Source organism: Thamnophis sirtalis, unplaced genomic scaffold, assembly GCF_051295495.1.
Source record: "Thamnophis sirtalis isolate CommonGarterSnake01/CBP01778 unplaced genomic scaffold, rThaSir2_p1.2 scaffold_3, whole genome shotgun sequence".
NCBI classification, from domain to species: domain Eukaryota; kingdom Metazoa; phylum Chordata; class Lepidosauria; order Squamata; family Natricidae; genus Thamnophis; species Thamnophis sirtalis.
In genome coordinates, this window is record NW_028261383.1 from 32,131,139 (window position 1) to 32,147,888 (window position 16,750).

At 40.7% G+C, this 16,750-nt stretch overlaps 1 protein-coding gene across 2 annotated transcripts in view; it reads left to right on the top strand.

The window, feature by feature from the left end:
- Positions 1–16,750, top strand: part of LOC148047852 (C-type lectin domain family 2 member D-like) — a 51,839-nt gene that overhangs the window by 13,337 nt on the left and 21,752 nt on the right. The window lies entirely within an intron of this gene.

Sequence of the window (16,750 nt, forward strand, 5' to 3'; positions counted from 1 at the left end):
AGGCACTTGATGCAAGCTGTGCATGGATGCCCAGTACAATAGGGGTATTGACTTGAGAGACCGCCTGCTGCCAATTACCTCCCAAAGACCCATTAGATCACACAGATTAGGCCTCCTCCGGGTTCCGTCTACTAGCCAATGTCATCAGACAGGATTCGCAATTTGGACCCACAGCTGACCTTAGAACATCATTTGTCGGCTGTGACCAGGGGGGCATTTGCCCAGGTTCGCCTGGTGCACCAATTGCATCCCTACCTGAACCGGGAGGCACTCGCAACAGTCACTCATGCCCTCGTGACCTCAAGACTGGACTACTGCAATGTGCTCTACATGGGGCAGCCCTTGAAGATCATTCAGAGACTTCAGCTCGTCCAGAATGCAGCCGCGCGAGCGATTGTGGGTGCACCTCGGTACACCCACGTTACACCTATCCTCCGCGAGTTGCACTGGTTACCGATTGGTCTCCGGATACGCTTCAAGGTGCTAGTCGTCACTTATAAAGCCCTTCCTGGTATTGGACCTGGGTACTTGAGAGACCGCCTGCTGCCAATTACCTCCCAAAGACCCATTAGATCACACAGGGTAGGCCTCCTCCGGGTTCCTTCTACCAGCCAATGTCATCTGGCCACTACCCGGGGGAGGGCCTTCTCTGGCGGCTCCGGCCCTTTGGAACGAACTCCCCACAGAGATTCGGACCCTCACCTCTCTCCAGGCCTTCCGAAAAGCCGTTAAAACCTGGCTGTGTCGGCAGGCCTGGGGTCGATGAGTTCCCTTCCCCTCTCGAATCGTGTGGTTGTTGGTTGTTTTTAAATGCCCTGTACTTTTTGTTGTAGTTTTTGTGTTTCCCTTCCCCTCCTTTGGGTTTGTGCGCTGCCCTGAGTCCCGCTGGGAATAGGGCGGCATATAAATAAAATGAACCTTGAACAATAATAATTGTTCTGTGCAGAAGCAAAAAAAAAAAAAAAAGATACCAGCACCTATGGCACCACTTGGAGAAGCAGTTCAGGGGCATGGCAGGTCTGGGTTGCTGCCAATTCCAGCGACTCAGGCCACCAAGCCACTACTGGTGCGGGCCTGCAGGCACACTATCACGGGCGCACACTTTTGGCATGTGACAACAAAAAGGTTAGCCATCACTGTTCTATTCTTCTTCTGTTCTTGTCCCCCATCTATTGTCCCTTCTGGAGAATTCCACAGTTCCTAATACATCCATGTGACATCTCACTGTCTTTCATGCTTATCTGTATAATAATTTCAACTCCCTTGCGCTCCTCCTATATCATCTTTCAAGAAGCTAAGAGCTACATCAAGAAAGGAAGCTAACTAGATGGGCCTATTTTGTCCTAGCAGAAAGCGCTCATTTCTTCTTCTGCAACTTTTGCTTTTATGGGCAAAGGGTTGATCTCCCATTTCAGATATGGTCGTATTTGAAATACGAGAAAGAATTTTCTTTGTTATTACTTGTTTTACATATATTTAGCCACTTTATTACATGTAGCAAATGAAGGCTGACGTTACAATCCTCATAACGAGCCTCTCCTAAAAAGCTTTTTATCTCACTTGCACTTTAATTCAATATTTATTCCTCGACTACCTGACTTCTTTTAGTGATCACATTCTACGCTGTGTAATTTTAAAACAATATCCTTTTGCTTATTTTATTTACACTCCTATTTGTTATTCAAGCGATTGCAAATAATGGCTAAATGAAGCCTGCCATTATTTCCTCAGTCAGACAGAACTAAGTTTACAGATTTCTTCGTGTTATTTTCCGAGCCTACATTTTGCAGTCCGGCCAGCTTCTGTGTTGCCTTACGGTTATTACTGTAAAATCTTCCGTGAACCAAGATTGATTCCTGTTGTCCCAAAGGTACTTTTTTCAAGAGGTTGAACTTTCTTGGTTTTTTTCTTCTGAAGGTTTTGATTCCCATCCAAGAAGCTTCTTCAGCTCTGACTGGTTGGTGGGGAATGGAAGGATTTATATTCCTTGCAGACAAGCTGGTCATTTGCATCCCTTTAGAGGATCTTTGAAGCACTTGGAGGTTTATCTGTGTCCTCAGGGCCACCTGAGTGGTGCAAATGGTTCCTGTAGTCTGCAATTTTTTCCTCTGGAAATCCATTCATACTCCCACATCCCTCGAAGGGTGTTCATTCCAAATTGCATAGCTGAAAAACTGTAGAGATTCTCAGTCCATCCAGGTGATGATTTAAAGTGCTTTTTCAGGAGGCAACTGGACTTCCTTGTCCCCCCCCCCCTTTGAAGGCATTTCACTTCTCATTCAAGAAGCTTCTTCAGCTCTGATAGGATAGCGGGGAATGGAAGATTTGAACCGTAAAGTTTTCTTTGAACCAAGATTGGTTCTTGTTGACTTCATGGACACATTCATGCAGGTTGTGTATCAGGACAATGGTAGCCATTTGTCTTCTTCGAGGGTGTTACAATCTCTGCCAATTGGCCTGGATCCCTAATAGTGGCTTGTCATTCTGAAGGTGGCTAATGCACTGAGGAAAGATTCTGTCTTCATACCATTGTGCCTTGCTCCTTTCCTTGCCATCTTTATTTTTAATGTTAGTATTTAATATTGCTTTATCGCTTGAAAGCCACCTCTAGGCAAGATGGGCAGCCTATACATTCAATAAATAATAATCCTGGAATTCTTATAATTCCGGCACCAAATATTGTTTTGGATTTCATGTACGAGGAGAAGAAATGCTAACATGGCATCTGCTTGCAACTCATTAAAGCAGCCACTTCCATTTCCTTTGCATTGCAAAGCAAAGCATATCCAAAGTACTGTAACCTTAAATGTTCACCCAGTATTTTTTTAAAAAAAAACAAAAAAGAATACATTTTAAAATCCATGTCGTTGCCTCAAAAGGAACAAATAATGAGAATTAGCATGGAACAGTCAGTGGTTCAGATATTTAATTTTGTGTAGGCGATCTTAGATAAAATCAAACCTCTGTCAATGGAAGCTTGTAATGGGAGCCTCACTCTGAACTCAGCATAACTGACACCCAGCGTTTCTCGGAAGACTTGAAGGAAGAACCTCCTACCTCTACTCCATTTGTGCCTTTTCCCTTGCTTGCCATCTTGGCTAATATTCAAGCTATTTTAATGGAACTATTATTTTGATGTCTTTTCATTGATGTTTGATATGGCTGAGATATAACTTTAATAAAGAATGTATTTTCTGCACTAGACTGTTTTGAATTTCATGTGGAAGGTATATAAATGCTAACTACAGCATCTGCTCGCACTCATTAAAGTAGCTGCTTCCCTTTATAGCATTGCAAAACAAAGCATATACCCAAAACATTGTAAATGTTCACCCAGAATAAAAACAAAAGGCCTCACAAAGTAAATGATGAGAATGAGCATGGCGCATTGGCCAGATCAGGGGTCCCCAATTCCTGGGCTGTGGCCCATTCAGAACAGCCACGGAAGTGGCAGAAGAGCATACACGCATGCATAGCTTCACTGCACATCAGGGGTGGTATTTACTTAACTTCCCTACTGGTTCGCAAATGTGAGCACGAACATGCTCGTCCCATCTACACATGTCCTCAAGTTTTCTGCTAAAAAACGTGCCTAAGTGGGATGCCATAGAGAGAGGGTGGGTGGATGGGGCCACCCGTGATTTCCGATACTGGTTCGGGTGAACCGGTCTGAACCGGCAGAATACCACCTCTGTTGCACATGCACTAGGAAGTGAGCATGCGCGCACAGCTCCATTTGGATGAGCAGTAGTCGCGTGCCCCCTGCTTGTGCAAATAGAGCTGCGCACTTGCGTGCTTGCCCACTGCTCAGGGAACCATCCCACTCCCACCTGCTGGTCTGCAAAGCTGGAAATGTTAGAGACTGCTGGTTCAGATGATGAATTCTGGGTGAGAGATCCCAATTTGAATCCATCCTCTATCATGGAAATTCATAACTCTTCCCTCACTCTAAGCTCAGTGAAAAGATTTGAAGGAAGAGCTAGCAAAGCATACTAAGATGTTTTGCAGCTCTGATGCGGTTTCCTAATTAAATAGGATTAAAACCCAAGACAAGCTCAACCTTGTTAGCCTTTTGCAAGGCATTGAAGTCATGGCTGATCCCCCAGACATTGGGATCAGGGAGATATCAGCTCTGCTGCTATTGGTGGTGACTAATTAGTAGTTTATCTTTCAGCACCTTGGGGTGTTATGTTTGGGAATCTTGTAAGCCAACCAGAATTATTTGAATGAGATGAACAGTCATATTAATCATAAAAATAAAAAGAGCACAGCTAAAGGCCAGTTACTGTAGACAATTGCTTTGTTTCCTAAGGTGTTTTAAGGAATCACATCTCATTATTCAAAGCAACTCTTTGTTATGAATCGTTTCTCTCAAGCTAGGCATTTTTTGGCATGCGGAATCCAAAGGTTTGCCATCACTGATGTAGGCTAATTCCACACTAGAGATTTACAGCATCTTCCTAACCACCCAGTTTTTGTGATGGAAGGCCTCCCCTTATTCATTTTACTTTGGCACAATGATGATTGGATATCTCTAAAACAGTGTTTATCTCAGCAACTTTAATATAACTTTAATATAAGTGGAGTTCAATTCCCAGCCACCCACTACTCTAGAAGATGTTATAAATTGGTAGACAGGAAAAGACACTTCAAGGCAGCCTTCAAACTCAGTTGCACTGTCCATGAATCTGTTGGAGAACTTTAAAAGGCCATTTAACTTTCTGGCTTCTAAACAGAAGAGATGAAAATGAAGAGATGCTACATTCGTAAATAGGTTCTAGATCTATCATTCCTCTGACAGCCAGCTTGGGGGAAGGCCAGCCTCCCCCATTGCTGCTCCCTGCCCTCGCCTTCCCTCGCCTTCCCCGCAGTGCCTCTGCCAGTGAGGTGTCTCCCATTTTGCCTCCCTTTCCCCGCTGCCATGGCTCTCAGAGGAAGGAGGAAGGGATGCTGGCCTGGGGCTCGCTTCCCTTACTGCTCGCCACCGCTGCCCCTGCTGAATGGAGCATTGGAGGCCAGGCCGGTCCTAGCCACCCACCTGCTTGCCCACTCGCTCACTGCTTTTCCGGTCAGCTGCCCAGGTAGGGCTGGGCTTCAGTCAGCGGGGAGGGGGTGCAACACGTGGGAGACTCCCTGCAGTTCCTTGACTCATCTGGGCTGCAGCTGAGCCCGGTACCCTCTCCTGCTGATGCCATTTCCTCCCGCTGACGCCCTCTCCAGGCTGCAACGGTGGTTGCTTCAGGAGATGCTGGTCAGTGGGGGGGGGGGGGACTAGGCTAGCGCAAATGCTGCTTACCTGTGTGTAGGCAGGAGGAGATAGTTAAAGCTCACCAGAGTCCTTGAATTCTGTTGCTAAAGGATAGAGTCCTATTGGACAGCATTCTCTCTTGCTTTGGTCTACACCACGGGTGTCAAACTCAAGGTCCAGGGGTCAGATCTGGCCTGCGGGTGCTTAGATGTGGCCTGCGGGGCTGACATGGAAACAGCGAAGGACTGGCCCCCAGTGTCTCTTCCAGTGGAATCGGAACTAGGGAGGGCTGCATGCTGTCCTCCTGAGCTCCATTTTCACTGGCAGAGGGTTGCGGGAGGCCTTTTCATCTGAAAAGGAGCCAGTCAAATATGATAATGTATGTATTCGATATGTATATCGAAAAGGAACTATAAATACCATCAACATAAAATGGAGCTTGCTCAGGAGCTGAAATACACCAGGTAAATGAGATGAAGAGTGGGAAGAAAAAGAGAAAGGTAAGAGGAGAGGAATAGGAGAGAGGGGAAGGAGGGGGGAAGAGGAGCAGAGAAATGAGTGGAAAGGGGCGAGAAGAGGAGAGAGGAAGGGAAAGTAGAGTAGGGAAGGATGACGGGGAGGAAAGGAGGTTAGGAGGGGGAGGAGAAATAGGGAGAAGTAATGGATAAGGAGAAATATGGTGCATGGAGATCAGAAGAGCTAATAATTGTGTTTCGGGACTTGATGGTAAGATGAGTTGATGTAGACATTGGATAATATAAAACCATGCTGGCTATGTAATAGTACACATGTGATTATACGTATGTTATGAAAATGAAAAAATAAACAATTCCGCCAAGATGCTGGGCTTGTCAACCAGAAGGTTGGCAGACCAAGACCCAAGCACTGCATGATGGGATGAGCTCCCCTTCTTGCCCCAGATCCTGCCAATCTTGCAGTTTGAAAGCATGTAAATGCAAGTAGATACATAGGTATAGAACTTCAGTAGGAAAGTAACTTCATTCTGTGTGCCTGTAGCATAGTCATGCCAGCTACATGACCACACAAGTGTCTTTGGACAGCACTGGCTCTTTGACTATGAATCGGAGATGAGCACCACCTCTATAGTTAGACATGACTGGCAGAGGAAACCTTTGCCTTTTAAAAGTCTAGAATTAGCTCCATGTTCTCAAATATCTCACTTTACATACCATGGCTGGCCAAGCTGGGCCGAAAAGGCAAGGATGCAATGCTATGCAGTTGGTATGATTCTCGATTCCTCTGAAATTAGACATAGAATAACAGTTGGAAGGGAACCTTGGAGATCACCTAGTCCAACCCCTTGCTCAAGAAGAGCCTATACCCTTCCAGACAAAGGGTTGTCCAGTCTCTTCTTGAAAATCTCCAGTGATGGAGCACCCACAACTCCTGAAAGCCAGCCGTTCCACTTATTTATATTGTTATGACTGTCAGGAAATTTCTCCTTAATTATAGATTGGACCTCTCTTTGATTATCTTCCACCCATTGCTTCTCCTCTTCAGGTGCTTTAGAGAATACATTGATCCCCTTTTCTCTGTAATAGCCCCTCAAGTATTGGAAGACTGCTCTCATGCCACCCCTAATGTCAGGCCTGTAGTTATGTTCCTTTTAGGATCTTTTGCCTGCCACACGTATTATTTCACTATGCTGTTTCATTAGTGTAGTGATTGGGAGGGAGGAATAGAAAGGAGTAGAATTGTGGAATATGTGTTGTCATTCCTTTCTAGAAGCCAAGGTCATCTTTTGTCTCCACACCTCTGCACCTGACTGGAACCAGCTGGGTGGAGATGCCAGCGTGGCCGAAGAAGATTGGACCATGTGATGGATTTCTGGGTGTGGGGATCATGAACTTTCAACTGGGTGGAATCCCAGGAAGGTTTCAGAATTGGGATTTTCCACAGATGTGCCAACATGTCTGACTTATTAAATTGGAATTTTTAAGGATAGCTCTGCCTTGGACTCTGATTTAATTCTGCATATTTGGAATGCTGACACCTAGATCTTCTCTTAGACTAGATACAGTATATCTAGTTTCACCAACTGCTTAGCTTGAGCCTGTCTTCTGAAGTTATTCCCCCCAGCTTGCTGTTGACTGCAAATTTATGAGTTCTCCTCTCATCTAACTTTAGACTTAAAATGAAATAACTTTTTGTCATTTTAAAGATACACTAATCGGCATACATTAAAATGAAATTTCATTGCCTACAGCTCTCAAAAGGTCAACACCTCTAATATACTCTACATAAATCTGACAAAAATATAAATAAATAAATAAATATTTATGAAGATGTGGAAGAGTTCTGGACTAAGGCAGAACCTTGGAGTACTCCGTTGCATGCTTCCCTCAATTTAGATGTAGCATACTGTAGAATACACAGTGAGTGTGGTTGGCCAGCCACTTGTGAATCCATTTGGTGGCGATACTGCCTATCCCAACTTTTTCTGTTTTACCAAGAAATAGGCATATTTTGTCAAATGTCTTACTGAAGTCATACGTCACTTTTTTCAGGTCCATTTTAACTTTGAACAGTCACTATGTAAACTGTTATTAAGGATTACCCGTAGGTTCCTTCTAGTCCAGAGGTATCAAACTCAAGGCCTGGGGGCTGGATCTGGCCCATGGGGCTGCCCTAGAAACAGCAAAGGACTGGCTCACGGTGCAGAAAAAAATGGAGCTTGGGGGTGCATGTGAGGGAGCCCATTTTCACTGGCACTGTGCAGATGCCCTTGACCAAGTGACATCAAGCTGGCCACGCCCACAGGAAGAAGGCGGGGCTTAGCAGTGAGAAGACGGATTTTCAGGCTATTCCTGAAATTCCTCTATTCCAAAGGAATTGGACAGTTCATTTTTGAACCCAAGCTGTCCCGGAGAGACCGTGAAAGGTTGGAGGAGATCCAGTGACCCCAGAGATGTTCGCAAAGTCCCTGGGGGCTTGGAATTTAATCTCCTTTGCCAGTGACTTCTGGATTAGCTGTAAGCTAACCGAAACTGCAGATAGTCCCAAAGAATGGCGAAAGTGTTTTCCAGCTGGTAAGGTGATTTTATTACTCAGAGAAGACGCTCCACATAAAAATTTAAGCTAATTAAAACCATAAAACAGAAGAATCTAGCGGCGATTTTGATCTCTTTATTGGTTTATGGATGGTGGTTGCCCTATTTTTTAAATGTTTTAAATGCTATTTACATGGACAAAAGAAAGATTACTCCAACATCTTCTCTGAAACTCTGTAAGTGGGCTGTAAACCAATTTACTATAATTTGGCTCCCTACAACTTGACACTTTTATTGCTTGGCTGGGTTGGTCTAAGATCAGATAAGATTGTACAGCTCCCAGCTTGTTTTTACTTGCAAATACCTTAGAGTTTCCAAAGGAAAAATACTAACTGCGTACAAAGATGGCGTCTGTTCAAGTTTCAAATGATTCATTTCAAATGATTTTTTCCGCACTACAAAAATTATCTGCCACATACGATAGATTTGAGAGGAAGCTGGATTATTTGCTGTTTCTAACAACAAAATATGAAGAAAAAAATGAGAATGTTGAATGTTTGAATGTTCCTGAAATACAAATGAAGGATGTCAGAGATGAAGATTTTCAATTTGCTGATATTCCGGGCATCTGGTTTACCTCTGAGGGAGAAAAAGATGGAATGTTTGAAGGGGGGGCAGCCACACAGAAGATTTACTTCAAAAGACAGAGCGTAGGAGGAATGAGAAGCATTAAAGAATTTATACTTTATGAAATATCATCCGCAAAACTTTTGATACCACCACCGAGAATTAAAGACAAGCTGAAAAGGGGAATAAACAGAGGACGGCAGCATTATATGAGAGGCACCTTAAGCAAAAAGGTGCAAAAATCTTCTTGTTTGGACTTGCTCATAAAGACGTTTGGAGAACTTGATCCACGAATGGCAACAGGATTAAGGAGGTTTTGTTATTGGAGAGACACAGGCTGATAGATGGAAGAATACAATTCAAAATTAGCTAAACCTAATTAATTTCATTTGTAATAGACATAGTTGAATAATAATTGATAATGATAATAATGTATATAATGTGGAGTTGATATGATAAATAATAATTGATATGAGAAGGGAAGGCTAGAAATATTTTTGGACCATATATAAAGGTTATTAATCACAATAATAAAACTATATAGTTAAATCTTAACTAATATGGGGGAAATGCTATGATATACGATATAATTACATAAAGAAAGAATGATAATAAACTATATACATGGAGGATGGAATTTTTGGTATTAAATATTATGGATATTTAGCTAAAACAGGATATGAGGATTTGATGTTAATGGAGGATTTTATAAACAAGTAAATGAAATGCCGGCATGTGGTTATGGATTAAATCTTTGGCATATTTAAGGATGAAGGATATTTAAATAACTGTAGTCAACTAAAACTGGAGGTATAATGATGTCAATATGGTAAACATTTGAGTTAAGATATTTGAATTAATATGAATTAATGGAAGAGATGCACCAAAACATGTTGTAACCAGCTGATATACTTTTTTTAAAAATATAATATATACCTGTGTTCTTTGTGTGTGTGTGTGTGTGTGTGTGTGTGTGTGTGTGTGTTTTTCGTTTTGTTTTTTTCCCCTGCCTTGTCTTTTCTCTTTTTTTTGGCTTTTTTGTTTTTTCTTTGGTTTTTTTTTTTTGTTTTTTTGACTTTTTCTTTTCCCACTGGTGTGGGCATGTATTGTTTAAGATTATTATTATTATCAATATTTTTAAATAATAATTACAGTCAAATGAAAATGGATATATGATGATGGTGATATGTATAAATATTTGAGTTAAAATGCTTGAGTTAACATGAGTTATGTTTGTTGACTGTGGAGGAGATGTACGAAAGTTTATTTGTGACCAACTGATACACTTTCTATAGCATGTAAAGAAAGATGTTGTACTTGTTTTAAATTAAAAATTAAAAAATTTTTAAATAAAAAAACACACAAAAAAGAATCATCTTTCATTACATTTTGTAGAAAGCGTGTCGATTGGTTACAAATACATTTCGGGTGTTTCTTCCACAATCATTGCATATACTTCATTCAAATTGAATTGTACATTTTAAATAAAAAAATGTATTTTACTATCACTGTATCACAATTCTCATTTAATTACAATTGTTTAAACATGCTTTTATCTAAAATCATTTGTATTTAAAGACACATCCATCTACTGGCATTCATTCACAATTTCAATAAACCTCCAATAACATTACACCTTTATAACATATTCTGAAACAAAGTCAGTTAGTAAGATATCTAAGCATCCCCCCCTTCCCCCCCAACTCACATTTTAAAGCTTATATCCAATTTGCTTTTACTAGTACAACACACACACACACACACACACACACACACACACACACACACACACACACACACACACACACACACACACACATATATATATATATATATATATATATATATATATATATATATATCATTAAACATTATCCATCAACATTTCCTTGTTATTATTGTAGTTAACTAAAAATTATTTACTATTTATATCACCTCTCCTCTCATCAGGCCCAAAAGAAATTATACCTTTATAGCAAGCTCTAAACAAGAATTTATTAATAAAATTTATAGGTCTTTTCCCTAAGTCCCAAATTACAATTTATATCCAAGTTATTTTTACTAATTAAGGTTATCATTTCATTATTATTATCATAGTTAATTATATGTTAACAAGATGAACATTTAATAAGAATCTAAAACAATCTACAAAATGCTAACATTCCTACATATTAATCACCAAAAATATCCATTAACATTTCCTTGTTGTTATTGTGGTTAACGAAAAAATTATTTACTATTTATATCACATCTCCTCTCTTCAGACCCAAATTAATTATACCTTTATAACAAGATCTAAATAAAAAATTATTAATAAAATTTATAGGTCTTTTCACCAAGTCCCAATTTACAATTTATAGCCAGGTTACTTATACTAATTAAGGTTATCATTTCATTATTATTGTTGTACTTAATTATATGTTAACAAATAAACATTCAATGATAATCTAAAACAGTCTACAAAATACTGAAATCCCTACTTATTAATCACCAAAAATTAGCTAATTTTTTATCGTCAACTTTCATTATCAACCTGTATCTTTCCAGTAGCAAAACAGTCTTATTTCTCTTGCCAGTTGTTGTGTCAATTCTCTTTTCAGCTCCTTTATAAAGTTTTTATAAACTTCTCTCTGCACTTTATTGCTTAAAAGATCTCTCAAATAGTCTTGTTGCCCTTGAATTGTTATTAACATTAGCTTGTCTTTGGTTGCCAAACTTATTTCTGAATAGGTTTCTCTTCTTAACTCCATCATTATCACCCTTTTTTTTCTCCTGTATCTTGAAATCTCGGATAAAGCTCCAAATTGTCACGTTCACTTTTCAATCTTCCCTTCTTTCCGCTTTCACCCATATTTGCTCCATTAATAAGTTCATCTATTGTCTTGTCTTTATCTTCTATATTTTCATTCTCTTTTTAATTTTTGGGGCTCCAACCCCATCTTTTGCTGTGATAAATAGTCTATCCAACTTCTTCTCAAATCTCCCAAATCCTTCTAAAATATTTTGAATTCCATCCAGTTTTGAAATTTTAAGGTTTCCTCATCTGGATAATGGTCCATTTTTCAAAAAAAAAAAAATGAAGTAGAAAAAAAGAAAAGAAAAGAGTCTGATAGCTACTGCCACTCTAGCCTTCCAAGCTTCTTGTGTGTGTGTGTGTGTGTCTGTGTGTGTGTGTGTCTGTCTGTGTGTGTGTGTGTGTGTGTGTGTGTAAAGCACAAATTCTTTTGTATTCTTCAAAGGAGAAGGGTTATCTTTATCTTTCCTTTTCCTTCTCTTGCCAAAATATTTTCCAAGAGCACCTGCAAAAAGCAATTCATGCCCTTGACTCTTTATCAGATTTTGTAAGCAAGTTGCAAACCCTTCAGTTACAAAGTCACTAAGATCAAATAGGAATGAACAAAGGATACATTGTTTCAAAGAAAGAACGTCAGACTCTGACTTCCAAATGGCAGATTCCACTTTTTCATACTTTTCATACTTTTCTCAATTTTATGGAAAACAAAAATCTTTAATTGTCTTTGGTGGAATTTAACAACAAATAGAAGGGAGAATTTGTTAAAATAAAAAAGAGAATTTTAATTTAAGCCAAAAAATAAGATGGTAAAAAATAGAGCGGAAAAAATCAATCCATTCACTTCAAGCGGAGAAACAGGAAACGTTACAATCATTTCAATCCACAAAATATCGTTACAAGAAAGAACAAAAACTTTCCAAGGCAGTCCAAAGAGAATTAAATTCGCCGCTTTATTCTTTTACTTAGAGGACTAATTTATCTTTTAAAAAAAGTTTCTTTGGGCAATCTTTCTCCAAGTAAAAAAAAAACCTCACCCGATGGACTCACTTTCACTTCCTTCCTTCCGGAGCCATCTCCGAGTTCATCAGCCTGGAGGCTGCCTGTTTGCCGCAGGCTTGAAATGCTTCCCCTGGGTCAATCAGGGACTTTGCGGTGTCCCTGAGACCACTGTTCCCTCTAAGGTGCGCGGCCGCGCGGCCGCGCACATGGCAAGAAACCCCCGCGCAGAGGTTTCTTTCAAAGCAAACGTGGGGAAGTCCTTTGCAGGCGGCTAGAACTGGCTGCCTGCAAAGGACCTCCCCAAACTTGTTTCAGCGGCAGCTCTCAGCCTGGGCGGCAGCGTCATGCAGGCTGAGGAAGGGGGTCCAGAAAGAAGGAGGAGGAGGAGGAGGAGGAGGAGGAGGAGGAGGGAACCAAAGAGAGGCTTTTGCCGAGTCTGCGCCCCACAGCCAGGACCGTCCTTCCGCACAGCCTTGAAGAACTGGCTAGCCCGTCAGGCCTGGGGACAATGATAGTTGCCCCTCCCGAATGATGAATGCATGTTGCCTATTGTTTTTATTATATGTGTCCATGTTATTGTTTGCATTTCCCCCTCCCTGATTTTATGTGAGCCGCCCTGAGTCCCCTCAGGGAAAAGGGCGGCCTACAAATGTCAATAAAATCAAAATCAAAATCAAATCAAATCCTTGCACCTCAAGCCGCGTTTCTTCCTGCAAAGCCCTTCTGGCGTCAAGCGGAACTCTCGGGTTGCTTTGCAGGAAGAAACGCGGCTTGAGGTGCAAGGACGGTCCTGGCTGTGGGGCGCAGACCCGGTAAAAGCCTCTCTTTGGTTCCCTCCTCCTCCTCCTCCTCCTCCTCCTCCTTTCTGGACCCCCTTCCTCAAAGATTTGGTACCAAAGCAATGGCGGTGAGGAAGTTGTGTCTTTTGGATTTTGCACTGTTGTCTTTTCAATGGTTCTCAGACTGGTTGAACCTTTAGCAGCTGGGGTGATATTCTTTACTGTTAAGGTTACAATTGGATGTGTTGGACGAATCTTAAAAGATGAAACTTTTATTAAAACGTTTGACTTAACTAAAAACGTCTTCCTTTTTCTTCTTCTTCTTAAATATGATTTATTTATTTTTACTTCAGAAGTTTGATGACCGTTGTACAAACTAATCCAACCTAAATGTAGAGGAGGAGAAGAAGGGGGGGGATTTAAAAAGAGCAGAGGAAAAAGAAAAGAAAGCATGAAGAAAACATAAAGAAAGGGATGGGAGGGAGGGAAGGAAGGAAGGCACTTTATGTTGAAACAGAAAATATTATATAAGGAAGAAAATGGAAATAACTTAGGAAGGAAGGAAGGAAGGAAGGAATTGCACTTAATATTGAAGGAAAAGAGAATGAAGGAAAAAGTATTGGAAGGATTGAAAGAAGGAAGGAGGAACAAAGAATTACACTTAATATTGAAATGGAAAAGAAAATATAATGAATGAAAGAAGAAGTATAGGAAGGAAGGAAGGAAGGAAGAAAGAAAGAAACAAAGACTGTTGAAACAGAAAAGATAATATAAGGAAGAAAATGGAAAGACGTATAGGAAGGAAGGAAGGAAAAAAGGAAGGCAATGTTGAAATGGAAAAGAATATAAGGAAGAAAATGGGAAAAAGTATAGGAAGAAAGGAAGAAATGTACTTAATATTGAAACAGACAAGGGAATGAAGGAAAAAATATTGGAAGGATTGAAAGAAGGAAGGAAGAATGGAAGGAACAAAGACAATGTTGAAATGGAAAAGAATATAAGGGAAAAAATGGAAAAATGTTAGGAAGGAAGAATTACACTTAATATTGAAACAATTGAATATAATGAAGGAAAAGGAAACAGGAATAAGGGAGGGACGGAGGACTTCAGCTCCCAAGGCTGGGAAAAGAATCCGCACTAGGGACAATGCAAGCTATGCTTCACCCTGTCAGCAATGTTCCCTCTAATTTTTTTTTCAGTGTGAGCGGAAAAGTATTCTGGGAGTTGAAGTCCACAAGGCTTAAGACTGTCAGGTTTGAAGATCCCTGGGGGTTTTTTCCTAAAGGGTTAGGGGTGCGAGGGTCTTGTAACTTGACAGCTTTAAGACTTGCACGCTTCAATGCCAGAGTTTCTGAGCCAACATTTTGGTTGCTAAGCAGGACCGTTGTTAAGTGATACTGATATTATATAACACTTTTAATTAAGCGGGTACCTTGAATAAACATAACTTTGAGTTTCAAATAATACTGATTTCGTTGTTGTCTTAGGTGACATCTGGGGAACATTGCTCCTAAGAACTTGGCAGCACAAGGAAACAACAACCAATCCCTGGCTATTAATATACTAGTCCTGCCTTAGGCATAAAAGCTGGCTAGGTGACCTTGGGCTACTCCCTCTTTCTCAGTCCAACTCACCTCACACAGTTGTTGCTGCGGGAAAAATAAGAAGTTGGAGGAGTATTGTATATGTTTGCTGCCTCGGGTTACCTATAAAGTAATGATGAAAGAAATGTCCTTCTGGGTTCGGCTCCAAGTGGGGAAAAAGACACTGGAGACATGGAGCCTGCTTGGAAAGATGGTTTATTGTTGGACAGGGCCACATGGCTTGAGCCCTGGACAGAAAAGGTGATCACATGCTTCAATGTTGGTGGAGAAGAAGAGAAGGGCTGAGGGAGGGGCTTGCTAGGCTTTTTATAACCTGTTTAGTCTCACCTCTCTGTTTCCTGTTCCTGTGTAAGAAATGTATTCTGATTGGTTGTCAGACTCCCATAGGGCCATGCAGGGGCAACTCTCTGGGCTGTGTTTTGAATCCAGGTTTAGTTGAGTTCTCAGATGCCATGTGGTCAGTTGAGTAAAGGGCCAATATTATCATGCCTTTACTCCCATCCCCCCTGAGGCTGCAGTGGAGGAGCCTTTATTATGTAAAAGGGACTAGCTTGGCCTTCTTAATGGCCCATTAACAGTGGGGATGGGCAGGAAGCTACAGGACACTATTCTGTCTTTTAAAACAGGTTTCTTTCTTTTCATATCCAGAGAAATATTCTGCCTTTTCAATATTTCCTAGGATATTTCATTTTTCTGGGAGAGGGCTGGATGATAACTTCCCACAGTAATAAAGATAGGATAAAATTCTAGTGATAATATTTTGCTTCCCATAGCTTATTGCAGTTCCACAAAAAAGAAGTCTCTGATTTACTAAATGTAGCATATCGCCTTCCTTAATTATTACCATTTTGCATGTGTTGTCTCTGTTGATGGAACAGGTGGTTCTTGTTTATTCTTTTTCCTAAACTGAAAGTACTTTTCTCTTTCCCTTCATAGATCCCGACACTTAATAGCTGACTGTGGTACTATAGGAAAGAAGGGAATTGCCTCTGATTTGTGCAGAACAGAGCTTCCCTGGATTTGTCAGAAACCATCTGTATTCATTTGAGGATTTGCATGCAGAATTAACACCCCTCTTCCTGTAAATGTTGGCTGCCTTTTTCAGCAATGGCTCTTCCACCACAAAGCAAATTTGAGAAAACAACTGCTAAATCCTCATATCAGCCCTTTGTGGGTGAGAAAAGGAATATAAAGGGAAGTGGCTTCTAAATGAAAATGGTTTTGTGGCATGGCCAGCAAATATTTGAACCCTTTAAAAGCCTGTGCACACTTCCCTTATAAAACTTTAAAAATAGAGTTCAATAAAGGAAATAGAATACGAGTCCTCTGCTGCTTCGTGGAATATTAGGAAACTCGATTAGGAAACTCCCAGGCTTGGGGGAGAAGGAAGAGTGCTGTAGGGCTCTGCTCCCCAACCTTGTTAAATTTAAAATGTGTGGACTTCCAACTCCTCTGCCTCTGATTTGTGCAGAACAGAGCTTCCCTGGATTTGTCAGAAACCATCTGTATTCATTTTTGCATGCAGAATTAAAAACACACACCCCCTTCCTGTAAATGTTGGCTGCCTTTTTCAGCAATGGCTCTTCCACCACAAAGCAAATTTGAGAAAACAACTGCTAAATCCTCATATCAGCCCTTTGTGGGTGAGAAAAAGAGTATAAAGTAAGGTGACCAGACGTCCCACTTTT